This window comes from Bison bison, unplaced genomic scaffold (genome assembly GCF_000754665.1).
Source record: "Bison bison bison isolate TAMUID 2011002044 unplaced genomic scaffold, Bison_UMD1.0 scf7180017864205, whole genome shotgun sequence".
In the NCBI taxonomy this organism is placed as follows: domain Eukaryota; kingdom Metazoa; phylum Chordata; class Mammalia; order Artiodactyla; family Bovidae; genus Bison; species Bison bison.
In genome coordinates, this window is record NW_011494777.1 from 5,937,126 (window position 1) to 5,952,473 (window position 15,348).

General features: G+C 43.8%; 1 protein-coding gene across 1 annotated transcript in view; it reads right to left on the reverse strand.

Moving 5' to 3' along the window:
• ZBTB44 (zinc finger and BTB domain containing 44) overlaps positions 1 to 1,239 on the reverse strand; it is a 59,459-nt gene extending 58,220 nt beyond the window's left edge. Inside the window, exon 1 of the mRNA XM_010844707.1 lies at positions 757 to 1,239. The gene's annotated coding sequence lies outside the window, so the exon portion shown is untranslated. The remainder of the gene's footprint in view (positions 1 to 756) is intronic.
• Positions 1,240 to 15,348: the final 14,109 nt, after the last annotated feature.

Genomic DNA, 15,348 nt, shown 5'->3' on the forward strand with positions numbered 1-15,348 from the left:
GGCACTTTGTTTGTGTCCCACAATGCTCTGCGCGGGCGGCCGGGCTGGGGAAGGGGAGGGCGAGTAGGCGGGGCGCGAGCGAGCTCGGGGGTGGGGCGCGAGCTCGGGGTGGGGGGGAGACGCGGGTACTGCGCAAGCTCAGAGGAGGCCGCTCTCGGTATCTGTTACTTCAACCGTGTGCGACTCAGTCTCCTGAGACAGCCGGGGCTGATACGGCCGGTGCATCTTCACAAGTGGCGAGTTACCTTTACCCGCCACCTGGCCAATTCGTCCTTCCTGTGCTCGTTCGCTTAGCCGGCTTCTCGCTCAACCTGACAAGCATTTCTGGGCAAGGTTCACAGCTATTGCTTTTTTTTTTCTTCTTTGAACTAAAACCGAAACAGACTCTGTTTTCTCGAGTGGTTTCTGTAGAGGCGCTGAGCCGGAACCCCCCAGCCGCTTTCTCTCGGTGAGGGGGTGAGCTCGTAGTCAGCCCATTTCTCACACACGGAAACTGAGGCCTGCGGAGAGGCGGCCCCAGACAGGTGAGGACGCCGAGCCCCGCCGGCTCCCGCGCCCGGCCGGCTTCCGACTCCCTGCGGCCTCGGCGCATGGGGTTGTTCTAGAAAGTCCCTGGGCCGCCTGGCGGGACGTCCAGCTCTGAAATGGATGGCGAGATCCACCTCGTTCCCCCAACACGAGGGCACCTAGAGCCGCTTCCCATCTAGGCCTGTTCCTTCCACACCTGGAGCCTCCTTGGGTTCCACCCCCACTAACCTGACTTTCCGACGAGGGCGTGTTCCGGACGCCCCGAAGTGATCAGTTCTGCCGGGGCCTCGAGAGTTCTCCGTCACCTGCAGAATCGCGCCCAGGATTAGAGCTCCCGAGACCCCATGCCTTATCGTCCCCAGGCGGCCGGGGAGGAAGAGCGCCCGGGGCTGTGGGAAGAAGCGCGCCCCGGGCGAGCGGAGGCCTGCGCGGGGGCGGAGAGGGTGCGGCTTGCGACTCCCGAGGCGCCCCGCATCTGCATACATGGTGTTCCCACGCCCCCAGCTGATGCACCGAAAGACCACCAAAAGCCTTTGTGCAAGGTGGGCTTGACGTCCCTTTTGAAGCAGAGTGGCGTTTTCTTCTGAAACGCTTGGCGACGCCTGGCATTAATCTCCCTGAGAGAACAGCACCCTGGTACCCACCCATTCCAACCACTGAAATATACTTTAGAAATAAAAGCCAGAAAACAACGTCTAACTTTATAGTCTTTTGCGGTTTCCAGCAGATTTTCAAGTATATGTAATGTTTAATCCTCACAACAATTGTAATAGGTCAGTTTTACTGTTACTCCCACCGTCGTGTTTATTATTCCCGTTTCAGAGATGAGGAAAGTCAGGAAGATGCAAGTGAGGCCCAGAAAGTTTTGTGCTGAGATTTGAAGCAGAAGGAAAAGAAGGCGAAATGCTTACCCTTAGAGGAACAGCAGCAACAGAGCAAGTCTGAAGGAAGGGCAGGAGCCTGAAGTCCTGGTGGGCCTTGTGTTAGGGTAGGTGTGCAACTTAGCACCTGGAGAAGAATCGGGTGGGAATAAAGCTGTCAAACAAATCCCCTCGACTTCTCCTAGAGCATTTAATAGGACAATCAATAAAGGACCACTAGGGAAGTGTTTACTGCTTCCCTGGGGACTGAGGAGACAGCCCTAACACAAAATATATATTACTCTCTTATTTCTTCTCCCCTTTTATACTTTTCTATTTTTGATTTTATGTTTGAAAATTAGCATCCTCTCACTGCACCCCCACCCTAGGACTGGAGGATCAGTCGATGATCTGTGGGGCCACACTGTGGGGCTACCTGAAGGCTGTGGGGCTGTAAGGGCACAGTGCTAGATGCTTGGATGAAGTGAAGTGAAAGTTGCACAGTCGTGTCCAATTCTTTGCGACCCCATGGACTATACAGTGCATGGAATTCTCCAGGTCAGAATACTGGAGAGGATAGCCTTTCCCTTCTCCAGGGGATCTTCCCAACTCAGGGATCAAACCCAGGTCTCCCACATTGCAGGTGGATTCTTTACCAGCTGAGCCATGCTTGGATAGGGTGTGAGAAAAAATACAAAGGTTAGCTTTGTAGGAGTCCTCTCCTCTGTTTTGGGTTTGGGCAGGGTCAGTTTCTGTGGCTTCTGCAGCCTCCCACCTTCTTGGGCTAGTAGAGACTTGTCCTTGGGTCGGTGGAATATATACACCTTTCTTTGACACTAGATTAAATAATACTGCTGGGAGGATTTTGTGAAACTGGAATTCTGCACACAGGTGAAACAAACAAAGGTAGACAGTATGAGGAACCTTTAATTATTAACCTAGTGTGGGTGATTCTGAGGAATTCAAATTCCAGGCAAGAGGGTTTTATTTTAGTCGTGAACTGTTTGGGGAACCAAATTCTGGCAGAAATGGCACTAGCTTGTGGTCGACCATTAGGGCTGAATAGGAACTTGGTTATTTAGTCCACAACTTACTTCAAAGCACAAACAGTGAACACATAGCTCAGAGATCTCTGGTCCAACTTGGATAATTCCAGTAGAGAACTCATTACTGCACACAGCACCCTTGCTCCCTCATTAGTGTTCTAAGTATATTAACAAAATTAATCTTGCTCCCCAACCCTGAAACTTGGACCTTTTCTAGTATTCTCAGTTCATCATCTGTCCAGTTGAGCACATCAGCTTCAGTGCTCTGCCACATCTCAGTTCCAACCCATCAACATGTCCTGCTGAATTTGTCCACTCCTGTGTGAGTTGCTCAGTCATGTCTAATGCTTTGCAACCCCATGGACCATACAGTCCATGGAATCCTCCAGGCCAGAATACTGGAGTGGGTAGCCTTTCCCTTCTCCAGGGGGTCTTCCCAACCCAGAGATTGAACCCAGGTATCCTGCATTGCAGGCGGATTCTTTACCAACTGAGCTATCAGGGAAGCCATTCCTATGGCCACCGTCCTAATCTAACAACAACCAATACCTTGTGTCCAGAGAATTGTAATACCGACTACCTGGTTTCCCAAATATACTGCCCCCTCTCTTCACTCTGCATGGTAGCGGGAGTTACAATGCTTAGTATCACACAACAATGGCTTCCTGTTGTTACAGCAGGCAGATAGCTAGGTATGAGCAGAGAATGGGGGCAGGGACCAGGTGGCAGGAAATCTTGCAACGCTTGTAAACAGTGGGGGTCCACGGGCAGACAAAGAAAAACAGGAACCTCCAGACAGACAGGAAACCACCCTTTTGAGGTGATAAGTGACTTGGAATCAGACAAAGAAAGGTGGGGAAAAGCGGGAATCTCCTGCATCCAACTGTAACCTTGCTCATTGTGTTCTTACAATAAAATTAGCCTTGCAGATAAGTACCAATCATGCTCTGAAGTGATGATGACACTTCTGATTTAAGCTAAAGGACAAAAATCCCTCCTCCCCTCAGGAAAATGGAGCTGGGATGAAAATTTTTATTCTAAGGAATACAGTGCCTAGACTCCTTCCCCAGTGAATATTCTGCCCCTTCATTTGTATGCCCCTCATAACCAACTTGCCAAAGAAACACAGGGCAGCAGCTCCTCACCTGTTTGCCCTCTGAGAGCATCGTTGTTCAGTAGCTGAGTTGCTTCTGACTCTTTGAGACCCCATGGACTGCAGCACGCCAGGCATCCCTGTCCATCACCAACTCCCATAGCCTACTCAAACTCATGTCCATTGTGTCAGTGATGCCATCCAACCGTCTCATCCTCTGTCATCCCCTTCTCCTTCTGCCTTCAATCTTTCCCAGCATCAGGGTCTTTTCCAAGAAGTCAGTTCTTTGCACCAGGTGGCCAAAGTATTGGAGTTTCAGCTTCAACATCAGTCCTTCCAATGAATAATCAGAACTGATTTCTTTTAGGATGGACTGGTTGGATCTCCTTGCAGTCCAAGGGACTCTCAAGAGTCTTCTCCAACACCACAGTTCAAAAGCATCAATTCTTCGGTGCTCAGCTTTCTTTATGGTCCAACTCTCACGTCCATACATGACCACTGGAAACACCATAGTTTTGACTAAACAGACATTTTGTTGGTCTTTGTCTTCCAGTATCTCTGGAAACTGCTCAGATTCATGTCCATTGAGTCTATGATGCTATCTAGCCATTTTGTCTTCTGCCACTCCCTTCTCTTAAATAAGCTCTTACTTTCTTAACCTCCCTGCTTGTCTGTAAATTCTTTTGCTGCAAAGAAAGAACCTTAAATTCACTGGGAGTACTGTTTTTAGGATAAAATCTCAAACTTTTGTTATGGCTTTCATAGCTACATAACATGAGCCTGTTCAATATATAACTTCAGCTTCAACTCTCATTATATTCTTTAAAGGAATGTGCCAGCTGCAGGGTTTTTTTTTTTTTGAATCTTCAAAATGCCACACACTTTCCTCCAATGAGTACATGATTCCCTCTGTGTATATACACTTTGTTCCTTAGCTAATTCCTCTCAGTTGACATCTCTTTTACATATATAAGTATTTAAAGAGAAAAACCACACACCCAATTGACATTAATTTGATGAAGCCCATGATAGCAAAACTAGATTTAGTACTTGACCTAATTTAGTTTCAACCTTTACCGGGAATTGATGTTAATCAACCAGTTTGGAAGTCGCAGACAACCATTTTGCCTTTTTTGCATTTCTTTTTCTTGGGGGTGTTCTTGATCACTGCCTCCTGTACAATGTCATGAACCTCCATGCATAGTTCTTCAAGCACTTTGGCTATCAGATCTAATCCCTTGAATCTATTTGTCACTTCCACTGTATAATCATAAGGGATTTGATTTAGGTCATACATGAATAGTGGTTTTCCCTATTTTCTTCAATTTAAGTCTGAATTTGGCAATAAGGAGTTCATGATCTGAGCCACAGTCAGCTACCGGTCTTGTTTTTGCTGACTGTATAGAGCTTCTCAATCTCTGGCTGCAGAGACTATAACCAGTCTCATTTCAGAATTGACCATCTGGCTATGTCCATGTGTAGAGTCTTCTCTTGTGTGTTGGAAGAGGATGTTTGCTATGAGCAGTGTGTTTTCTTGGCAAAACTCTATATTAGCCTTTGCCCTGCTTCATTCTGTACTCCAAGGCCAAATTTGTCTGTTACTCCAGGTATTTCTTGACTTCCTACTTTTGCATTCCAGTCCCCTATGAGGAACCAGAGATCAAACTGCCAACATCCATGATCATCAAAAAAGCAAGAGAGTTCGAGAAAAACATCTACTTCTGCTTTACTGACTGTGCCAAAGCCTTTGTGTTGATCACAACAAACTGTGGAAAATTCTTGAAGAGTTGGGAATACCAGACCACCTGACCTGCCTCCTGAGAAATCTGTGTGCTGGTCAAGAAGCAACAGTTAGAACATGGACATGGAACAACAGACTGGTTCCAAATCTGGAAAGGGGTACGTCAAGGCTGTATACTGTCACCCGCTTATTTAACTTATATGCAGAGTACATCATGAGAAATGCTGGACTGGTTGAAGAACAAGCTGGAATCAAGATTGCTGGGAGAAATATCAATAACGTCAGATAATGCAGATGACACCACCCTTATGGCAGAAAGCGAAGAAGAACTAAAGAGCCTCTTGATAAAAAGTGAAAGAGGAGAGTGAAAAAGTTGGCTTAAAACTCAACATTCAGACAACTAAGATCATGGCATCTGGTCGCATCACTTCATGACAAATAGATGGGGAAACAGTAAGAGACTTTATTTTGGGGGGCTCCAAAATCACTGCAGATGGTGACTGGAACCATGAAATTAAAAGACACTTGCTCTTTGGAATGGAGAAGGCAATGGCAACCCACTCCAGTACTCTTGCCTGGAAAATTCCATGGATGGAGAAGCCTGGTAGGCTGCAGTCCATGGGGTCACACAGAGTCAGACACGACTGAAGGGACTTAGCAGCAGAAGCAGCAGCAGCTCCTTGGAAGAAAAGTTATGACCAACCCAGACAGCATATTCAAAAGCAGAGACATTACTCTGCTGACAAAAATCCGTCTAGTCACAGCTATGGTTGTTCCAGTAGTCATGTATAGATGTGAGACTTGGACCATAAAGAAAGCTGAGCACCAAAGAATTGATGCTTTTGAATTGTGGTGTTGGAGAAGACTCTTGAGAGTCCCTTGGACTGCAAAGAGATCAAACCAGTCCATCCTAAAGGAAATCAGTCCTGAATATTCATTGAAAGGACTGATGTTGAAGCTGAAACTCCAATACTCTGGCCACCTGATGTGAAGAACTGACTCCTTTGAAAAGACTCTGATGCTGGGAAAGATTGAAGGCAGGAGGAGAAGGGACGACAGAGGATGAGATGGTTGGATGGCATCACCGACTCAATGAACATGAGTTTGAGTAAACTCTGGGAGTTGGTGATGGACAGGAAGGCCTGGCATGCTGCAGTCTGTGGAGTCGCAAAGAGTCAGACATGACTGAGTGACTGAACTGAACTTGAAAGTCTGAAGTCAACACTAGTGAGGCAGTCTGTCATATGGACCTGCTCGATTCCCCACCCCATCCCACCCCAGGCAGACAAGCAGTCTGCATGGTAACACCCTTGCTATCCCTCTCTCCCACAGAAGAAGATGCTCTGCTGCTGCTGCTAAGTCACTTCAGTTGTGTCTGACTCTGTGTGACCCCATAGACGGCAGCCCACCAGGCTCCCCCGTCCCTGGGATTCTCCAGGCAAGAACACTGGAGTGGGTTGCCATTTCCTTCTCCGATGCATGAAAGTGAAAAGTGAAAGGGAAGTCTCTCAGTCGTGTCCGACTCTTCGCGAACCCATGGACTGCAGCCTACCAGGCTCCTCTGTCCGTGGAATTTTCCAGGCAAGAGTACTGGAGTGGGGTGCCATTGCCTTCTCCAAGAAGATGCTCTGGCCTAAAGATAATCCTTCATATTGTTTTATTAAAAATCCTTTGCCCTCATTCTTCTTTCTGTGAAACCTTCCATTTTGTACAATCCCTCAGACCACACTTTTCCTAACAGATGGGCTACTACCTGATTCAGGAATCCTCGAAGAAGCTGAATTAGAGCCTCAAGTTTACTGAGCTGAATTTTAGAAAGTGAAGAGGAACTAAAAAGCCTCTTGATGAAAGTGAAAGAGGAGAGTGAAAAAGTCGGCTTAAATCTCAACATTCAGAAAACGAAGATCATGGCATCTGGTCCCATCACTTCATGGGAAATAGATGGGAAAACAGTGGAAACAGTGTCAGACTTTCTTTTTGGGGGGCTCCAAAATCACTGCAGATGGTGACTGCAGCCATGAAATTAAAAGACGCTTACTCCTTGGAAGGAAAGTTATGACCAACCTAGATAGCATATTAAAAAGCAGAGACATTACTTTGCCAACAAAGGTTCGTCTAGTCAAGGCTATGGTTTTTCCTGTGGTCATGTATGGATGTGAGAGTTGGACTGTGAAGAAGGCTGAGTGCCAAAGAATTGATGCTTTTGAACTGTGGTGTTGGAGAAGACTCTTGAGAGTCCCCTGGACTGCAAGGAGATCCAATCAGTCCATTCTGAAGGAGATCAGCCCTGGGATTTCTTTGGAAGGAATGATGCTGCAGCTGAAACTCCAGTACTTTGGCCACTTCATGTGAAGAGTTGACTCATTGGAAAAGACTCTGATGCTGGGAGGGATTGGGGGCAGGAGGAGAAGGGGACGACAGAGGATGAGATGGCTGGATGGCATCACTGACTCAATGGACGTGAGTTTGAGTGAACTCCGGGAGTTCGTGATGGACAGGGAGAACTGGCGTGCTGCGATTCATGGGGTCGAAAAGAGTCAGACACGACTGAGTGACTGAACTGAACTGAACTGATGAACATTATTGTGTTCATGGGGTTCTCAAAGTGGCTGTCTGAGGAAATAGCTGAGGAAAGAAGTGAAAGGCAAAGGAGAAACGGAAAGATATACCCAACTGAATGCAGAGTTCCAGAAAATAGCAATGAGAGATAAGCCTTCCTAAGTGAACAATGCAAAGAAGTAGAGGAAAACGATAGAATGGAAAACACTAGATCTCTTCAAGAAAATTGGGGATGCCAAAGGAACATTTTATGCAAAGATAGGCACAATAAAGGACAGAAACAGCAAGGACCTAACAGAAACAAAAGAAATTAAGAAGTACAAGAATATACATAAGAACTGTACAAAAAGATCTTAATGACCCAGATAACCACAGTGGTGTGGTCACTCACCTAGAGCCAGACCTCCTAAAGTGTGAAGTCAAGTGGGCCTTAGAAAGCTAGTGAACAAAGCTAGTGGAGGTGATGGAATTTCCACTGAGCTCTTTCAAATCCTAAAATACGATGCTGTTAAAGTGCTGCACTCAATGTGCCAGCAAATTTGGAAAGCGCAGCAGTGGCCACAGAACTGGAAAAGGTAAATTTTCATTCCAGTACCAAGAAGGGCAATGCCAAAGAATGTTAAAATTACCATACAGTTGTGCTCATTTCACATGCTATCTGACCTACAAGGTGGTGCTAGTGTAAAGAACCTGCCTGCAAATGCAGGAGATGTAAGAGACTCGGGTTCGATCCCTGGGTTGGAAAGCTCCCCTAGAGGAAGTAATGGCAGCCCACTCCAGTATTCATGCCTGGAGAATCCCATGGACAGAGTACCCTGGTAAATTGCAGTCCATAGGGTCACAAAGAGTTGAACATGACTGAAGTGACTTAGCACACATGCACGCACACATGCTGGTAAGATTTTACTCAAAATCCATCAGGCTAGGCTTCAGCAGTACATGAACTGAGAACTTCCCAGATGTACAAGTTGAATTTAGAAAAGGCAGAAGAACCAGAGATCAAATCGCAAACATCTGCTGGATCATAGAAAAAGCAAGGCAATTCCAAAAGAACATTTATTTCTGCTTCATTGACTACATTAAAGTCTTTGATTGTGTGGATCACAATCAAATAATCACAATCAATAAACTGTGGAACATCCTTGAAGAGATGGGAGTACTAGACCACTTTACTTGTCTCCTGAGAAACCTGTATGCAGGACAAGAAGCAACAGAACCTAACATTTAACAATGGACCCGTTCCAAATTGGGAAAGGAGTATGTCAAGGCTGTATATTATCACCTGCTTATTTAACTTATAAGCAGAATACGTCATGCAAAATGCCGGGCTGGATGAAACACAAGCTGGAATCAAGGTTGCCAGGAAGAATATCAACAACCTCAGATATGCAGATGATACCACTCTAATGGCAGAAAGTGAAGAGGAACTAAAGAACCTCTTGATGAAGGTGAAAGAGGAGAGTGAAAAAGCTGACTTAAAACTCAGCATTCAAAAACTGAAGATCATGGCATCCATTCCTTTCACTTTATGGCAAATAGATGGGGAAACAATGGAAACAGTGACAGACTTTATTTTCTTGGGCTCCAAAATCACTGTGGATGGTGACTGTAGCCATGAAATTAAAAGACACTTGCTCCTTGGGAGAAAAGTTATAACAAATCTAGACAACATATTAAATAGCTGAGATATCACTTTGCTGACAAAGGTCCGTCTAGTCAAAGCTCTGGTTTTTCCAGTAGTCATGTATAGATGTGAGAGTTGGACTGTAAAGAAAGCTGAGCGCTGAAGAATTGATGCTTTTGAACTGTGGTGTTGGAGAAGACTCTTGAGAGTTCATTGGACAGCAATGAGATCAAACCAGTCAATCCTAAAGGAAATAAATCCTGAATATTCATTGGAAGGAACTGATGCTGAAGCCAAAACTCCAATACTTTAGCTACCTGATGTGAAGAGCCAGCTCATTGGAAAAGACCCTGGTGCTGGGAAAGATTAAGGGGAGGAGAAGAAGGGGGCAACAGAGGATGAAATAATTGGATGGCATCACTGACTCAATAGATATCAGTTCAGTTTAGCCTCTCAGTCATGTCTGACTCTTGGCAACCCCATGGACTGCAGCACGCCAGGCTTCCCTGTCCATCACCAACTCCTTGAGCTTGTTCAAACTCATGTCCATCGAGTTGGTGATGCCATCCAACCATCTCATCCTCTGTTGTCCCCTTCTCCCCCTGCTTTCAATCTTTCCCAGCATCAAGGTCTTTCCGAATGAGTCAGTTCTTCCCATCAAGGGCCAAAGTATTGGAGTTTCTGTTTCAGCATCAATTCTTCCAATGAATATTCAGGACTGATTTCCTTTAGGATTGACTGGTTTGATCTCCCTGCAGTCCAAGGGACTCTCAAGAGTCTTCTCCAACACCACAATTCAAAAGCATCAATTCTTTGGTGCTTAGCTTTCTTTATAGCCCAAATTTCACATCCATATGTGATTACTGGAACAACCACAGCTTTAACTAGATGGATCTTTGTCAGCAAAGTAATGTCTCTTCATTTTAATATACTGTCTAGGTTGGTCATAACTTTTCTTCCAAGGAGCAAGTGTCTTTTAATTTCATGGCTGCAGTCACCATCTACAGTGATTTTGGAGCCCAAGAAAATAGTATGTCACTGTTTCCATTGTTCCCCATCTATTTGCCATGAGATGATGGGACTGGATGCCATGATCTTAGTTTTTTGAATCTTGAATTTTAAGCCAACTTTTTCACTCTCCTCCTTCACTTTCAAGAAGCTCTTCAGTTCCTCTTCACTTTCTCCCATAAGGATGGTGTTACTTACATATCTGAGGTTATTGATATTTCTCCTGACAATCTTGATTCCAGCTTGTGCTTCATCCAACCCAGCACGAGTTTGAGCAAGCTCTGGGAGATAGTGATGAACAGGAAAAAATGATGTGCTGCAGTCCATGGGGTCACAAAGAGTGGGACACGACTTAGCAACTGAACAACAATGAACATTTTGAGATACCATACAGTTCATCCATTTAAAGAGCTACGGTTCAGTGTTTTTTAGTACATGCACAGATTTGACAGTCATCACCACAGTCAATCTTTGAACCTTCTTATCACCCTAGGAAGAAACTTTTATTAGAAGTTACTCTCCCTTCCTCCCCAGCTTCTCAGCCCCAAGCAACCACTGACCTGTCTACTTTCTGTGTCTACAGATTTGCCACTTCTGGACATTTCACATAAATGGAATTCAGCTCTCTTTTTGACAGTCACTCTTTAAAGACCTCCTCCCCTTGTGTTGGATCTTATGCTATAGATTTTTAGAGCACCCCACATTTCTCCAACACTTCTAATTACCATTGTAAGGCACTCATCATTCACCACTTTAATCCCAGAGCCCAGCTGTCTAGCCCCTAATAGGTATTTGATAAATGTTTAATGAATTAATCATGATTAATAAAATATTATGAAATAAATGAATCTGGGGGCCAGTTTTATCAGATAGTAGTATGGGAGTGTCCCAAGACCTGTGACCTCAGGGAAGAAAGTTGTGCTTCAGTAGACTTACCTGTTCTGCAGGACTCCAGAATATCCACAAAGTCCGTCCTTTTGATTTTTGAAGACTCATTAGTTCTTTAAGATGAAACTATTGAAATGCAATTCATTGTCAGAACACAAATTGGTGGTTTAACTTTTTTTTTTTAATTCAAGGAAGAAGACTGTGATTTGGTCTTAGTGGTTTGCCGTTCATGCTTTTGTCTGCTCTCAGCCCCCTCTCCTCTCCCGCCACACTGTTTTTCTTCTTCTTCACAGGATTCACAGCCAGACTTCTCAAAACTATTGTCTGCACTCACTGTCTTCACTTTTGCATCTCCTTTATTTCTCATTACCTCTAATTTGATTTTCCCTTCACTCCAGCTTCTACTGTCACCAATTACTTCTATGCTACGAATCCAACGGATGTTTATTTTCACTCTCATCTTACTGGACTTTTTTCTTTTTTTTATTCATTTTGTACATCTTCTGAGATCTTAGTTCCCTGACCAAGGATTGAACATGGGCCCACAGTAGTGAAACCATAGAGTCCTAACCACTGGACTGCCAGGAAATTCCCTGTCTCACTGGACTTTTGAACAGTATTTGGTCTTGTTGAACACTCACTCCAACTTGAAACGCTCCCTGCCTTGTCTTTGCAACATTCTCAGTGTGAATCCAGGGTTGAGAACCAATGTTAACTGTCTTCCAAGGCCAGTGGTTCTCAAAAATGTGGTCTCCAGAACCGTAGCATTAACATCAACTGTCAAATTGTTAAAAATGTGAACTATTATTTTTTTCTTTTGAAATGTGAATTCTTAAATCATATCTGTACCCATTGATTCAGAGGCTCTAGGATAGGGGCCTAGCAATCTGTGTTTAAATAAACTCTCCAGGTAACTTAAACCCATGCTCAACTTTAAGAAACGGAGCCCAGGTAAATGCATCCACTCACGTGAACTCTATGAACCGTTGATTCTTTTTTATTTTCGGTTGTGCGGAGTCTTCATTGCTGCATGTGGTCTTTCTCTAGTTGCAGTAAACAGGGCCACACTTCATTGTAGTGCACGGAGTTCCTGTGGTGGTGGCTCCGCTTGCTCTAGAGCGTGGGCTCTAGGCTCTTGGGCTTCGGTAGTTGCAGCAAGCCGGCTCAGTAGCTGCAGCTTATGGCCTTAGTTGCCCTGACGCGTGTGGGATCTTCCTGGACCAGAGATTCAACCTGTGATACCTGCTTTGGCAGGCAGATTCTTTTTTTTAATACATCACTTTGAATTTATTATTATTACTTGTTTAACTGAATTTTTTCAAATTACAGAATTCAACTCCAAAATAAGATAATTAATGCCTGGTAAGTTGTTACTTGCATTTTTCCCTCCTAAATTAAAAAAAGAACAAAACCTTAAAGAATGACCATAGGTTCAGTGCACTTATAGTGGCTCACAAACATAATACAAAGACCATGTTTATCCATAAAAAAATTAGCTCAATATTTTAAAATATAATTGACATGAACTAAAATAAAGGAACAAACAAAAAACAAAAAACTACTGCATTTTCACCATAGTTATTTTGGTAGTGGTGGTGGTTTTAGTCACTAAGCCATATCCGAGTCTTGAAACCCCATAGACTGGAGCCTGCCAAGCTCCACTGTCCATGGGATTCTCCAGGCAAGAATACTAGAGTGGGGTTGTCATTTCCTTCTCCAGGCAGGTAGATTCTTAACCACTGGACCACCAGGGAAGTTGAACCATTAATTCTTACATGCACACTGCTAGACCAGATCTCTCTACCTAGCTCCAGATTTGCCTATCTGCTAGTTTCACTTTGCTTGGTTATCGCAGAGATATCTCAAACTCAACATGTCCAAGATGACAAATGGCCTTCTCCTGGAGACTGAGTTCTTGTTCATTGTTTTCTAATCACTCAAGGATACCATTTTAGAATCATGCACAAAAATCAGAACTTGGGGTCATCCCTGACATCTCCCTTACCCAATTTATTATCATTTTATGTCAATTTTGCTTTCTAGATTTCTTCTAATATAAACACTTTTTTTATTGTGAAGACTTTAGAACATATAAAACATAGAATAGTTTAAAATGTATTAAAACTTGTGCCTAATAACCAAGCCCCCAAATCCAGTCAAAGGCCAAAGTTGCCTCATCCATACCCCCATCTATTTTCCCCCTTCCATATTATTTTGAAGAAAATCCCTAATACCATATGATTTTCTATGTAAATATTTTAGTCTGTATTTCTAGAAGAGATAAGGTTTTAAATTCAATGCTATTATCACAATGAAAATAATTTCTCGGTATCATAAAATATCCAGTTACTATGCACATTTCTAATAGACTCTTAAATGTTAGTTTTTTTTTTTTTTAAGTCATCTGTATTTGTTTTTCCTTTGTTTTCCCAGGATTGTTTTGTTGTTTTGTTTAAGGGACTAGGTTGCTTGTCCTTTAGTTTTTGCCACCATCTGGATTTTGTCAGCTGTATCCCCAAGGCATACTTGAACATGGTACCTTGTCCTCTATTATTTTCTGTAAATTGGTAGTAAGATCTAGATGTTATCAGATTCAAGTTTAATTTTTTGGCAAGATACCCTCATAGGTGGTGCTATATTTTAATTTCATGGCTGCAGTCACCATCTGCAGTGATTTTTGAGCCCCCAAAAATAAAGTCTGACCCTGTTTCCACTGTTTCCCGTCTATTCCCATGAAATGATGGGACCAGATGCCATGATCTTCGTTTTCTGAATGTTGAGCTTTAAGCCAACTTTTTCACTCTCCACTTTCACTTTCATCAAGAGGCTTTTTAGTTCCTCTTCACTTTCTGCCATAAGAGTGGTGTCATCTGCATATCTGAGGTTATTGATATTTCTCCCGGCAATCTTGATTCCAGCTTGTGTTTCTTCCAGTCCAACATTTCTCATGATGTACTCTGCATATAAGTTAAATAAGCAGGGTGACAATATACAGCCTTGACGTACTCCTTTTCCTATTTGGAACCAGTCTGTTGTTTCATGTCCAGTTCTAACTGTTGCTTCCTGACCTGCATATAGATTTCTCAAGAGGCAGATCAGGTGGTCTGGTATTCCCATCTCTTTCAGAATTTTCCACAGCATAGTGGTATGGTTTATGTAAAAAAGCAGGGTAAATGCTTGATTCTTTCCCTTTCACTAAGTACCTGTTAGCCCTGTCTACTCTTTCAACTGCTACCATCCAGATCCAAAATTCTTCTAACCTCCAAGATCTTGTGCCTTATTAATCTTACTTGTGCTGTGTGCTCAGTCACTCAGTCGTGTCTGCACTCTTTGCAACCCTATGGACTGGACCCAGAGAAGCTCACCAGGTTTCTCTGTCCGTGGAATTTTCAGGGGATCTTCTTGACCCAGGGAATGAACCTGCGTTTCTTGCATCTCCCACATTACCATTGTGCCACCTGGGGAGCCTCCCATCTCCCTACTCATCTTTCGAGGTCCTGAATCATCTGGTCCCTGCCTGTTTCTCCAGCTTCATGTCATGATATTTTCCTCCTCTGTTTCTCACTATATCCAAGCCTCAAAAGGCCTTTGATCATGACCCCTTTACCTAGAAAGCTTTCTCCAACATACTCTTCCATTACTAACTCTTACAATACTTTCTTAAGGAAGCTAGATTGGTGTTCCAGTTATAACCTCTTATACTACCTTCTACTTGTCCTTCATAGCACATCCTATAACTTCTATTAAGATTATCTATGTGATTATGGATGTGAGAGTTGGACTATAAAGAAAGCTGAGCACTGAAGAATTGATGCTTTTGAACTGTGGTGTTGGAGAAGACTCTTAAGAGTCCCTTGGACTGCAAGGAGATCCAACCAGTCCATCTTAAAGGAGATCAGTCCTGGGTGTTCATTGGAAGGACTGATCCTGAAGCTGAAACTCCAGTACTTTGGCCACCTGATGCGAAGAGCTGACTCATTTGAAAAGGCCCTGATGCTGGA